General features: G+C 37.6%; 1 protein-coding gene across 50 annotated transcripts in view; it reads right to left on the bottom strand.

Annotated features, from left to right (window-relative positions):
• The window catches only part of QTMAN (queuosine-tRNA mannosyltransferase), a 425,074-nt gene that overhangs the window by 338,028 nt on the left and 74,105 nt on the right, over positions 1 to 12,941 (bottom strand). For 45 of the 50 annotated variants that reach the window (XM_081581735.1, XM_081581746.1, XM_081581770.1 and 42 more), the window contains one exon: positions 2,817 to 2,880. The exons of 3 other annotated variants lie outside the window; for them this stretch is intronic. The gene's annotated coding sequence lies outside the window, so the exon portion shown is untranslated. Of the gene's footprint in view, positions 1 to 2,816; positions 2,881 to 4,410; positions 5,125 to 12,941 lie in introns of those variants that run through there. 2 more of the 50 variants (XM_081581729.1, XM_081581777.1) reach the window with 2 other exon arrangements.

The raw sequence follows: 12,941 nt of genomic DNA, 5'->3' as shown, positions 1-12,941 counted from the left end.
ATCATAATGCTACATTCTCACATCGCTTGTAATAACAGGTTACTAACTAAATTTAGAAAAAATTGGGAAACTTGAAAACACTTTTGTATTTCACCTTGCATTTTGACTTCAGAAGAAAAAAATTTTAATGCACATCCTTGTATTTAATGGAAGCTCACTTGCTTACCTAACTACACTTATCAAACATTCCAAATATGAGTTTCTATCTATAAAAGATATGAACTGACTCTGAGTTTTAGACAAAAATAGAAAACAATAGAAAGTTCTTCGGTCTCAACAAGAGATAGCCTGGCATAAAAATCTATATAATATAAGCAAATATTACTCAAGAGTCTCAATTCAAATAATAAGTTGTGAAGCAAGACAAGATTCCTACCAGTCAAAAATACTATGTCAATATGACCCAAGTTAGCAAAATTCAGAAGGGTTTTGTGAAAAGTGGGGCAAAATGCGACTGTGAAGGAAATCTCTAGAAGAGCTGGAAAAGGCAAATTGAGCACAACCTTCTATAAGGAACAATGCTATTAAGTAAACATGGAAGTTGTGAGGAGAATGTCTCTATTTTCTAAAAAAGTTGGTTTTTCTTTTTTTTTTTTTTCATGATGGTGTCCTAAGTGAAGAAAGAGGGAAAAGAAATGGTATAAGGAGGAAAACCTAAGGCCTGCTTGCCTTCCTTCAGCGATGCTGGGAGGGCACACCCTCTGCCTTATGAAAACCACCGCCAGAACCAAGCTACACAAAACATTTTGGCTGCCAGCCTAGAACAGTGCCAGGCTGTTTTTTATTTTTGCGCTAGACTCCCTCAATTGAGACAGTGTGGGATTGTCACTTTGATGCAGATAGAGAACAAAGAATAATGTAGGACAGAGGGGGGTAATTTTTTTGCCCCTTTAAAGTCAGGTTAGCATTTTGTTTTCTTTGACAGGTCTTGAAAAGACCCAAGAAACAAAAGTTATGCTGAAGAATGGATCAATTGCCTAAAGAAATTAGCGTGAGTACAACATTGTCGACAGTTTAAAAGCCATGTGAGAGATTAACATTTTAAGAAATCAGACTTAAAAAGGGGTCCAAGTCATACATTTACCTGTTTAAGAGGCCACAGACCAAGAAGTACATGATACATCATCACATAATCTTATTTAAAATCTGATGGTATGAAGGAAGGCCATAAAATCTGACCAAGAAAAACAACGAATATAAGTATTAAAAATAAATTTTAGGTCACTCTTCAGAGGCAACTTTGTCAGCTGCTACTGTGACCTTGAGTTCTTCAAAATTAAATAATCTGACTAAAAGATTATAACATTAGAATCTGAGTATTTTATGCCTTTATAGGGAAAGAGGTGATAAATGATCAAAAATGTTTAAAGGATTAAACCACAAATCATCTACAAAGTTGCCACAGACACAAACAGGAAAACCGTCTTTTCTATCCTATTCAATTCTGTACTAGAAGCAAAGCTAACACAAATGAGAAAGCTAAGTGTGTGCTGCTGCAAGCTTGAACTAAATCTACTACCTAAATCTGGAGACCGAAAATACCAATAAGCCATTAGCTCCTAGAGGTATGACGTTTTTCTCTCTAATGCACAAGATAAGTATAGGTAGAGGTCCATTTCCTACAAACCAAATGAAAAGAAAGAATGAACTATAACAAGCTCAGATCCCATGCTGGCATATTTTACACTAAGCTCAGCATCATCTAGAAGCAGTATGCTTCTCACTGTCAATCAGGGGGGTAAAGAAGTTGTGAAACTAATACAGCATTGATGAATAGCACCAAAGATCTATGAGTCCCTTCCTCCTGCACATCTCCACTGAATCAGCTGTTAAAAGAAGACCAACGGCTGTTACAGAAATAGCAAGAACTAAAGCACTTGCCTCAGATGTTACTCATGGAGGCATGGAGCATTTACCACCTGAGCCTATCTAATTTCTGACAGAATGATCCCCTGCCCAGTTTTGTTCATGGCCACAGATTCTGATAGCAAGTCACAATCAGTGTTGGGAAAGGCAACGGGGGAGGGAGGATGTGAAGAAGAAACCGAGAGAACAGTGGTCAAACTTCAAACAATATACATGCTTCTCTTAGGTAAATTAGTGCCCATGCACAATACCTTGGGACAACAAAACCTGTGACAAAGGTTTCCGGTATAATGATTTGCTCTGGGTGGCAAGGGTAAGTATGCTATATAATCAAAAAAAATGCATTATTTTGCTCCTCACTGTTCTCCTTTTGCATTTCCTTTCCTCTAAGATACACTGCTGATGCTATTACCGCATGGGACACTGATAGTTGTAGGCAAAGCATTCATGTATTGCCAAAGTGGTCCAGAGAGTGATGTCTGGTTGGCTTTATTTCAGCAAGGAATATGAGGCAAAACCAGGAAGCAAAAAGAATGAAAGTTACAGAAGTCAGGCGATAGCCTGTGTTTTCTGTTTATTAATGATGCAGATGAAATGGGCAGAAATCTGGAAAAAGCAGCCAAGTTGACTGAATTACAAAGAAAGATTAAAGGAATTAAATGTGTATAACTTGGCTGACAACCAAGGAACAATATGAGAGTTGTCTACAACCCTGCAAAGTATATACATAAAAAGAAGAGCAAGGGATTTTTATCTACTATAGAAGTGTGAATATATGAAATAATGATGAGATAAAATAAAACTTAAGAAAGGATATTATTCTTTCTCCCTAGAAATATGTATCATCTTACTGACCCACACTGCAGGAAAGAGTAGATAGTAGGAAATGACCACATACTGCCAGGGGACTTCATTGGTGGGGAAATAAAAATGAAATCCCATTTGCTTACCTGATGATCCAGATACAGTGATGTCTCTCTTCGGATTTGTCCAACTTGGCTAATGAAGAGATACCTGTGAAATCACAAAAGACATAGTGAAGTTGGTATCTTCAAACTAAATCCAATCTGAATTCTGAATCCTTATCTGGACAAGAGTTTACTTGAATGATCTAGTAGTCTGATTCTTAAGACAACCCAAGATGGAAAGAAAGAAGAAAAATATTTTTTCTAAGAAGAAAAATATTCTGAGACTTAATTAATAAGAGCTTTTTTCAGTCTTTCCAAGGATTTCCCAAATTAATTCTAACCAAAAAAAAAAAAAACAGTAATTAGATTAAAGCTCCTTGACCTTGGTACATGGACAGCCTTCAGGAGTCTATGTACTCCTGAATGAGATATGCAAAATGTGTGGGTTTATGTAAATGTATTTCTCTCTAGGGAGAAGGTCAATAGTTCATGAGATTTGCAAAAAGGTCTATAATCCAAAAAACTGTCAAGAACCTCTGCTGAGTATAGTCTAAAATCTCAAAGGCAGGTTGGAATGCATATGGATAATCAGTCCAGGTTTGGGGGTTTCACCCTAGGGAAATGGTGGAGGTGCACAGACACTTGTAGATCTGGGGTAAACACCTTAAGAACACTACTTTCTGTAAGAGCATAACATTAAGTTTAAACTGTTACTTAACTTACACAGCCCTATGTTCTCTGTCTGTCACACACAGTGAAGACAACGATATCACCATACACCCAAGGGTGGATATTCTGACTTGCATCTCCTGTATGTATTAAAATCAGAATCCTTAGGTATATACACACTGACAGGGTCAGAACTAACACAGCAACTCATCCCAAAAGAATCCTGTATGACAAGCAAAAAAGAGGAGCTCCCCAACAATTTACCTAGCACAAAATCACAGGAGGAGCCAAACACATCTCCTAAAAGAATTGTTCAAAACAGTAATCAGAGTCACAATAACCTACACCAGGAAAAAAAAAAAAAAAACAGGTCAGAGAACCTTCCATACAACTATGAACAAGATGGGAAAGCATTCACAGCCAAGATAGGATCCAGAGCTGAGGTCTCACCAAAACAACGACAATAATGAACAAACACCAAGAAGACACATATCAGGGGAAGAGGAAAAAAAAACCTCAAAATTGGCTTATTTCAGGGACTTCCCTGGTGGTTCTGTGGTTAAGACTCAGCATTTCCACTGCAGGGGGTGTGGGTCCGATTCCTGGTCAGGGAACTAAGAGCCCATAGGCTGCAAGACCAATAAATAAATAATATGTGAAAGTCATAAAAAAAATTATTTTAAAGATGGCTTATTTCAAATAACAATTATGTGATACAGTCTCTCAAAAAAAAAGTGTGTTTAACCATGTGTAAAACAGATAACTAGTGGGAAGCTGCTCTATATAACACAGGGAGCTGAGTCCGGCGCTCTGTGACCACCTACAGGGGTGGGAGGGAGGCGCAGGTGGGACAGGATACATGTATACTCATGGTTGATGTGAGCCTCAACACAACACTGTAAATCAATTATCCTCCAATTAAAAGTTTAAAAAATAAAATTTTTAAGTAGTGTGTTTAGACATTCACCTTCTGAGCAACTCTCGGCATGGCTCCATCCGGTGCTGGGAATTCATCAGTGAATAAGACAAGCACAGCTTGCCCTGCTGGAGCTTAATTTTGGAGCAGAGAGGAAGGATGATAGGAGACAAATCTATCAGCAATACCATTTCAATGTGTGACACATGATATAAAGCAAAATGACGTAACCGAGGCATATGAAAACAGCCTGCATCTATCTAGTACATCATAGAGATGTTCATTCCAATCCTCAAAGTTAGTCAGGGACTTAGAGAACTGAGGCAGGGAAGGGACTATGAGGACAGCTAGTCAGACCTCTTCACTTCAGAGATGAGGTCAGGAGAGCTGTTCAGGAAGACAAAGAATCACAATTTCATTATCTCCAAACATCAAAATCCACACACCTAGAACAAGTTAGGATTTCATGATACACGCTCAGTCTTTAGAGAGAGAATTGAGAACAGGTACTGAATAGCATTCCTGAAAACCTGGCTGAAGACACTGAGTACTTCATACCCTTCATATTTAATAAGGAACCACCTTCTATTCAAATCCTTCAGAAGGATTTACTGTCCTACACAAAGACAGTAAAACTGGTTGTGTGCTTAGTGGCTCAGTAGCGTCCAACTCTTTGCAATCCCATGAACTGTTGCCCTCCAGGCTCCTCTGTCCATGGAATTTTCCAAGCAAGAATACTGGAGTGGGTTGCCATTTCCTACTCCAGGTGATCTTCCCGACCAAGGGATTGAACCCGTGTCTCTTGTGTCTCCTGGACTGGCAGGCAGATTCTTTACCTGGACACCTGGAAAGTCCAACACTGGTTACATGTGTATAAAGAATATGAGTGTTGGGAACTAAGGTACAAGAGGAGAGATCTCATAACCTTTGAAATCATACTTTTTCAATTTGAACCCAGTAATGTGAAAGTCGCTCAGCTGTGTACGACCCTTTGTGACCCCATGGACTGTAGCCCACCAGGCAACTCCGTCCATGGGATTTTCCAGGCAAGAATACTGGAATGGGTTGCCATTTCCTTCTCCGGGGGATCTTCTTGACCCAGGGATCAAACCTGGGTCTCTTGCATTGCAGGCAGACTCTTGATCGTCTACACCACCAGGGAAGCCTGAACCCAGTAAACACAGTGATAATTCAAAACTTGTAAAAATAATCTTGAAGTTCAAAAACAAAAATAAATAAAACAATACTGAGTAGCAAAAGGTATGGCAATCTATTTATATGTAAAGACATGCATAGAGTGATCCCAACTGGTGGAGGACGTAGGACTTTAGCCTCAGTGAAGGATGCTAGCATTCCACCTTCACACACTATCATCACCCCTGCCCTCCGTTCCTCACTGTCCACCAGCGGAGATACACAACATTTATACACAGAAGCCCTTTCAATTGGTAGATAATGCTGTTCAAATAGTCTATCTCTGAGAGCCTAGTTGCTTAAAAACATCTAAAAAGACAGACACATTTAAAAAAAAAAAAAATGTAGAAAGGATTCTATAAGTTATCAACAGAGAAATATATTTTGTAAGTTTTTTTTAAGTTGTTTGAGAAAAAAACATGTCAGAGATTTCAAAAGATTAGTGATGCAAAGTTTCCCCAAAGCTAGAAATCTATTTACACTATTTGCTTAACCAACACCATCCAAACTAAGAAAGTAACCCTGAGTACTTTTCTTTTGACTGTGAGCAGATTCTATGACATCTGTCATCTCACTGACCAGAAGTGATGCTGTAGACTTGACCAGGCAGCAGAGTGACCTATTCCTTCCTCCTTGGTCAAGAGAGAGTCTTCCACCCAAACCTGTAAAGCTGTCAGGGATGTAGTAAATCCTTTCCCTTAAATTTCTAACAAGTCAGAACTTTTCACAAAATCTACTCCCCAACAAGGCTTATTCAGATGAATTTGCTTTGTGTTGCCATCATTCAGTGTCTTCATTTTTAATTTAGTGGTATTTTTAGCCAAATGAAATGAAAATACAGTTTTTCTCAATCTGTCTCAGCTCTACTCTTCATGTTCTGGGACCCAATTCTTGCAATCCTTTAACAACTATTTATTTCACACCAAACTAGATATCTCCCTAAAGCTTACCAATCTAGCCTCCAGGCATATTTCTTAAATAAAAGCTGTAGATCTTTGTAAACCTAAAATTTGCATACTAAAGGAACAAATCAACTATCAAAAGACCTAGTAGTATATAGCAGTTGCTCACCTCTAAGCAGAGTTTTAAAATTCATTTCAATTTATTATTTTTTTAAAGAAACAGCTATTGACTTTTTCCCTTTGCAAAATACTATGTTAAATGGCCTAGTTAAATTAGAGGTGAGAGTGTGAAGCAAGTGTTTTAAATTGGTAAATTCTAAATAAAAGTACATCAGTCAGAAGTTTTAATAAGACTCAGCAGGACAGAGAAGAATTAACAGTCTGTAGGTATCAAAAAGGAGTGATAGAAAATGATAACCTTCATCATTTGTATAGAGATTTATAATTTCATTGCTTCAAGGTTAATGAAATTATGTGGTATTTTGCCCATTCTTATCCAGTAATGGATGCCTTGTTTTGTGTACATTTATCAACCGAACCAAGTAACAGAAGAAACGACTGAAATGTTACCAATTAATCTGCTGTATTTTTTAGTGTACTCCTGGGTACTAGCTATCATAATCTGTTCTAACCAATAACTGGGTACCCTAAAATAAAAACATAAGGTTTCCAACATCTCATAAAGAGCAAATTTAGAATTCTAAAAGTCCAGTAGGCTCCTAAAGTGATTTTTTTAATTAGATACATTCCTTTATTTACTTTGTACTTCAAGTCAACTGTTGTTAAATCATTCCTTCCACCAAATAGTAACAAAAAATACAGATTGATGAATGTATTCAAGACATAGGGAGCGTGTAACTGGATGGAGAAACGCAAGCAATAGACACAAATAACGAGAAGAGTTAAAGTAATAAAAGGATTCTAGGCTGGAGCAATTGTTTTCAATCATCACAGGACAAAAACAATACACTACTGTGGCCTTGCCTCACCAAGCACCCAGAATGTCTTCAAAGCCAGTGCTCTGCTTGGTACCCAGGTCTAATGAAAATCTGCCGAGTCTACACTGGCTGCACAACAGAATCACCTGGAGGGCTTAAAACAAAACAAACAAACAAAAAGGTAATACTTAAACCACATGATCAGAGATTCTGGTTTCATCACTAATTTTTAGAAGGTCCCAGGTGATTTCTTACACATGTAGCTATGGTTAAGAAATACTGCTAAGGGGCATTGGGTCTCAAAGTATAGTCCCTGGACCTGCAGTGGGAGCAACAGCAGCAGCAGTTGAGAACTTAGAAATGCAAACACCCTGGCCCCAGCCCAGACCTACTGAACCAGGAAATCTGGGTAGGACCAGCAGTCTATATTTTGATGAGCCCTTCAGGAAATTCTGAGGTACATTAATGCTTGAAATTCATGCAAACTCATGGCAAATAGATGGGGGAAACAGTGGAAACAGTGGCTGACTTTATTTTTCTGGGCTCCAAAATCACTGCAGATGGTTAGAGCAGCCATGAAATTAAAAGACGCTTACTCCTTGGAAGGAAAGTTATGACCAACCTAGACAGCATAGTGAAAAGCAGAGACACTACTTTTGTAAACAAAGATCCATCTAGTCAAGGCAATGGTTTTTCCAGTAGTCATGTATGGATGTGAGAGTTGGACTATGAAGAAAGCTGAGCACCAAAGAATTGATGCTTTTGAACGGTGGTGTTGGAGAAGACTCTTGAGAGTCCCTTGGACTGCAAGGAGATCCAACCAGTCCATCCTAAAGGAGATCAGCCCTGGGTGTTCACTGGAAGGACTGATGTTGAAGCTGAAACACCAATACTTTGGCCACCTGATGCGAAGAGCTGACTCATCGGAAAAGACCCTGATGCTGGGAAAGATTGAAGGAGGGAGAAGGGGATGACAGAGGATGAGATGGTTGGATGGCATCACTGACTCAACGGACATGGGTTTGGGTGGACTCCGGGAGTTGGTGATGGACAGGGAGGCCTGGTGTGCTGCGATTCATAGGATCGCAAAGAGTCGGACACGACTGAGCAACTGAACTGAACTGAATGCTTGAAAAACACAGCTTCAGAGTAAGAAGAATCTGGGTTTCAATCAACTCTCCATAACTTACTTACTGAATGACCACTGGTCACCTCTCTAAACCTCACTTTTCTCATCTGCAAAATAATACAGTCAGCTAAGATTTGTAAGCACTTCCCCGGTGGCTCAGTGGTAAAGAATCCATCTGCCAATGCAGGAGTCATGGGAGTCATGGCTTCAATCCCTGGGTGGGGAAGATCTCCTGGAAGAGGAAGTGGCAACCCACTCCAGCATTCTTGCCTGCGAAATCCCATGGAGAGGAACATGGAGGGCTACAGTCCATGGGGTCACAAAGAGTCAGACATGACTGAGCGACCGTGCACGCACACATTATGTGCCAGAGAATGCACTAACAAGCACTTTATATATATATTAATTAATTTAACACAACAAGCTACCTGGTAGATATTACTGTCATCATTTATACCCATTGAACATTACAAAGCAAGGAAGCAGAATCAGAATTTGAACTCAGGTTTTTCAAATTCCAAAATCCTTGCTCTTTCCCTATTTCACAAAATATGCTGACCTGTGCTCTTTCTCCTTCCTCCCTTCCTTCCTTTCTTCCTCCTCCCTCCTCCCTCCTGTCTTCTCTCTTTTCCTCTCCCCTATTAGTCTATGACTATTTGTCTTTCTCACTTTCTCTGGAAATTTATTTTCCTACTACAAAGCTAGAGATTAACTAGCATGTATGGTGGGACTACTGCTATAAATCAGAAAGAAAAAGATTAAAATTTTAAAAATTTAAAGGTCACAGTAATGAAGTTACTAGATGTAGATACACACTTTGCAAAACACAGAAACACATATAATTTAGTTCTAAACTGGTGAGTCAAAAACAGAAGAAACTCAGAAGTTCATGAGACTGGAGCTCAGACCAAAGCGTGACACCAGGAGGAAGTACGACTTATCTTGAAACAGGATGAAAAGTCTGTCCAGAACAGGGGGAGAAACAAAGGGTTAGAGAGAAGTAGAAAACACAGCTAAGTTCAATGGGTCCTCACTTAGAGTAAGAAAAATTTCACTTCAGTATAGTAAAGATATAAAATCTTTTTTCACAGAATATTTTTGACGCACTGATAATAAAAACCTATAGTCAAATCACACATACTTATTCTAGGAAAAAAGGGTTATACTGGAAAAAAGGATTATACTGGAAAAAAGTACACAGAAAAAAAGGTATTTCTATTACAAAAAATATTCCATTGCTCCACCCTTTACCTATAGTGTTTCCATGGGCTATTTGTATGCACTGCACAGTATTTTCAGTCATTCACTGATCCAATCAACAATGACTGATCTCTTTGAGTAAGGCATCAAGCATAAAAAGATAAATAAGATACTGACCCAGGGCACAAGGAGCATTTATATTAGAAACAGACTGCAAATGTTATATGTAATATTTACATGAAGTTATTAGGAATTTCAAAGGTCAATTCTTAGGAATGACTTCTGTGAAATTCCTGAAAGTCAATGTAGTGTAAACTAGCCAAAGCATTCTGCATCTAACATACACAAGTACTTTGTCTATGGTAGCATCACAGACATCATTTGACAAGTGGAGCATTCCCAGGACCATCCATGCTGAGGCTGACTTACAGCTAAGAAACACAGGCAAATGTAAAATCTAGAGGTGAGCTTTTTCATTCATCATTTCACTTTTCTTGAAGAACTAAAGAAGAAACTATGCTCAGAAGCCCACTGGAAGATTCTACCTATGTATTAATGCAGGAAAATGTGAGGCACAATGGGCTGACTGAATTCACTAGCATTTCTGTCAATGATAGTCCAGGGCTGTATAATATCTTCTTTAATTTTACTCTAATCTGACAACTCCACAATGCACATTTGTCTCTAAGAACCAGTTTAGAAAGCATGTATTAATATATCCACCATACTATGCTTAAATAATGAGGTGCTATATTTTTTTTCTTAGAATAAATCTGAACCAAATTTGCTATGATATTAGAAATCACAGCATTTTTCAAGCTATACATATTTAAGAATCATCTTTAGTAACACTATTTATTAATAACTTATACAAACACAATATATTCCCTGGTGGCTCAGCTGGTAAAGAACCCACCCGCCAGTGGAGAGGCAACTGATGTCGGTTCAATCCCTGGGTCAGAAATATCTCCTGGAGAAGGAAATGGCAACCCACTCCAGTATTCTTGTCTGGAGAATTCCATGGACAGAGGAGCCTGGTGGGCTACATGGGGTTACAAAGAGTCGGATATGACTGAACACCCACACACAAACACAATAATCAAAGAACTGAACCCCAGAGTTAAAAACTACCTAGCAAACCACTAGTTTTTATCCCACCTAGTATCTAGGATACATATAGTGTTAAAATTAAAAACAATGGTATATAAAAACTTTCCAGTACTTTCAGTAACAAATTTCTTTGGCCCCAATATATCCAGTTCATATTTTACTACAGTAGTTTACTAAAATTCAATCCCCTACCATCTCATTCTTTAGCAATATAAACTACATATAACAATGTAGTAGGATTAAAAGGTTGGTATATGAGAGTAGTTCAATCTTGATAAAAGTGTTTGGTATAAAATCATGTTTTAAAATATTCAGATGATGCCATCCAGAGAGCCACATGCACTTGGATCTATACGCCTTAAGAAACTTGTTTAGATTTACTGAAGCTATACCTGCTGTCAAGAAACAAAAAAGTGATGAAGGTTGATCAAACGCCACTTTGCCTCCAGGATCGTGTTAATGTTTTCGACTAATGCCATCCTAAAAGTTAACAGTCAATGTAATCCAAAGGTTTCTCTTTATTTCTATATTTAAATCATCACAGGTTTGATCAGGCATGCAAATCCCTCTGGGCTCAGGGTTGCCATCAAAATGTCTTATAGGAACATTAAAAATTGAATGGGCATAAACAACTCCAACAGTGTGAAGCTCATGACAGCATCACTGTGATCTTTGTGTTTCATGTGCAACAACACTGGGGAAGTTTGCAAGGGAATCTGAGCAACTAATTACTAGCTTTTGCTTGAGGGCAGGTGTGCTGATCTCTACAGGTGTCTCGGCCGCTGCGCTCTGCCTACTGCATTGCCTCTTGAAGACGTTCACTGTAACAACTTGCTGAAGCCCTGCAAAACATCTGAAAGAATACTAAACTGTTGGGTATTCAGGAAGAAACATGTAGTGACTCCTCCTTTAAGATACCACTAAGGAGAAATAGCAGTTGGAGAGGCTTTACATGGTTTGTGAAAGAATAGTATAAGGCAGTATAAAAAGTAAACATAAAATTATATCTATCAATCACACACATTAAATGAGGATACCAATGTTGTCTCAATAAGTATAGAGGGTTTTTCAAACAAAATACTGTTATTTTTTAAACAGGACATAAAAAAGCAAAAACTAGATAAATAATAAACTTATGTTGGCCCAGCTTTTTCATTCATGCAAAAGAATGGCGAGTGCTGGGTATGCAATTTTCAAAGGATGAAAAAAAAAGAGAGAGAGAGAAATTATCCACTATAAGAAATTAGTAAACAAAATAGTCATCTGCTGACTGGGGAGGTTTATATACCATTCACAAATGATGCCACATACAAGATTCATATTCCTTAAGTTCTTTGCCAGAATATTTCATAAGAAATAATAATGAAAACACACACAAAGCAGAGATAAATACCTCCTGCTCTGCTACTTGCTAACTGCATAATCTTGGGCAAGAAACTTAAACCTTTCTGGGTTTCAATTTCCTCATGTAACAATAAACTAAACCTAACTTTTCAGGGGGTGTTTTTAAATAAGACAGAGTCTCTTAACTAATATTTGAGCCTGAGCCTGCCTTACAGTAAGGGCTTAATAAATTATAATTAGCATCATAACTTCTAAACACATTAGTCTCTTGTTCTTAGCAGAGCACTAACCAATAAAAAGCATCTTGGAAAGTAAAGACTTATCAGTAGTATGCTATTCAAAAATTTGTTATATGGAACATTTTTTAAAATACAAATATTTGGACTTTTAAGCAGTCAATCAATAAGTAAACACACAAACACAACATTTAAAACATTTAACTAATTCTTTTACTATCTGAATAATCACTCAGCTTGGTAAAAACTCTTATTTTCAATTTTGAAATTTTGTTAACAACTAGTCACTTTTATAACAATAAAGGATAGTTCTAATAATATTTCAAAATTCATCTTACTAAAGAATCTTTTTGGTAATACTCAGGTTAATGTTCTTAAACAATAAATCTACTAGAATAAGAATATATTTTTTCCAATTATTTTCATCCAAAATTCTCTATTTAGAGTTTTTCTTAAATAGAATTAAAACAGTACTTCAGACCATCATTAATATCAATAGGGTAATCAAAACATCACTTTTTTCTAAATT

The sequence above is a fragment of the Giraffa tippelskirchi genome, chromosome 3, assembly GCF_054371585.1.
Source record: "Giraffa tippelskirchi isolate mGirTip1 chromosome 3, T2T-mGirTip1v1.2.pri, whole genome shotgun sequence".
In the NCBI taxonomy this organism is placed as follows: Eukaryota; Metazoa; Chordata; class Mammalia; order Artiodactyla; family Giraffidae; genus Giraffa; species Giraffa tippelskirchi.
Note: the sequence above shows the minus strand (reverse complement) of the source record. Positions and strands in the feature narration are given on the sequence as shown.